We start from the raw sequence: 1,532 nt of genomic DNA, 5'->3' as shown, positions 1-1,532 counted from the left end.
TCATTTTTGAATGACTTACATAATAAAGTTATATCCACTTTCCCTCTGGTGAAATCATTTTCTAAAAGAAAAATGCTTAGTCTTTCATACCATGCTCTGGGATCTTGTTTCAGACCATACAAAGATTTCTTAAGTTTGAAAACAAAATCAGGATTTTTAGGAATTCCAAAATCAAGGGGTTGGTGTATATACACTTATTCAGTAATGTAACTATTTAGAAATGCACTATTAACATCCATCTGATACAAGATGCTGTTATGATTAACAACAAAGGAAATTAAGAGACGAATATACTTTAACTTTACAATTGGTGCAAAGGTTTTTGTATAGTCAATCCCCTTTGGCTGACTATATCCTTATGCTACCAGTCGAGCCTTATTTCTTACTACCACTCCTTGTTTGTTTAACTTGTTTCTGAAGACCCAGTTTGTTCCAATAACGTGAGTTCCTTTGGATCTTGGCACCAAATCCCACACATCATTTCTGGAGAATTGATTGAGTTCCTCTTGCATAGCCAAAATCCATTATGTCTACAAAAGCGTTTCATCAATTAATGTAGGCTCTATCAAAGACACCAAACCCAAAAGAGTTTCTTCAAAAGGTTTGAAAGAGGATCTGGTTCTGACAGGTTCAAGTTTATCTCCCATAATCAATTCTTCAAAATGTGAAGATCTCTGTCTGTGCCTTCTTAGAGGAGTCTGATCTTCAACAACTTATGGTTAACGAGCTTTTGAGTCTTTTGCTTCATCTTCTTTGGCTTCTGAAGTCTTTCCTTCAAAACCTGAATAAGCAATCTCCAGATTTGCAAATTTCTCAACTAGCTTTGACTTTTCAGAGTCAAGCTTATCATCGAATCTTGCATTTTTTATTCTTCAACAATCTGTGTCTCAGTTTTGTATACTCTATAGTCTTTTGAGCGTTCAAAGTATCTTAACATGATGCACTTATGTGCCTTAGAATCAAACTTGCTTATATTCTCTTTAGTGTTAAATATAAAACAAGAACCAAAAGGATGAAAATATGAAATGTTGAGCTTCAGATTCTTCCATAATTTATAAGGAGTCTTACCCATAATAGGTCTTATAGAGATCCTGTTCTAAATATAACATGTTGTGTTGACTGCCTCTTCCCAAAAGTGCTTAGCCACATTAGTCTCATTGATCATGGTTTTGGAAATCTCTTGCAGAGTCCTATTCCTCCTCTCTACAACTTCATTTTGTTGTGGAGTTCTAGGGTAGGAGAAATCATGGTAAATGCCACTAGAATCAAAGAGTATTTCAAAATCTTGTTTTCAAATTCTCCACCATGACCACTTCTGACTTTTACAATTCCGATATCCTTCTCATTTTGCACTTGGGAGCAGAAGATAGAAAACACAGAATTTGACTCACCCTTATGTCTGAGAAATTTTACCCATGTTCATCTGTTATAATCATCAATAATAACTAGTCCATACTTCTTACCATTGGCAGAGGATGTTTTCACTAGTCCAAACAAGTCAATGTGAAGAAGCTCCAAAGGTCTGGAGGTTG

Source organism: Lathyrus oleraceus, chromosome 6, assembly GCF_024323335.1.
Source record: "Lathyrus oleraceus cultivar Zhongwan6 chromosome 6, CAAS_Psat_ZW6_1.0, whole genome shotgun sequence".
In the NCBI taxonomy this organism is placed as follows: domain Eukaryota; kingdom Viridiplantae; phylum Streptophyta; class Magnoliopsida; order Fabales; family Fabaceae; genus Lathyrus; species Lathyrus oleraceus.
The sequence above is the reverse complement of the archived record's forward strand: the minus strand, read 5'-3'. Positions refer to the sequence as shown.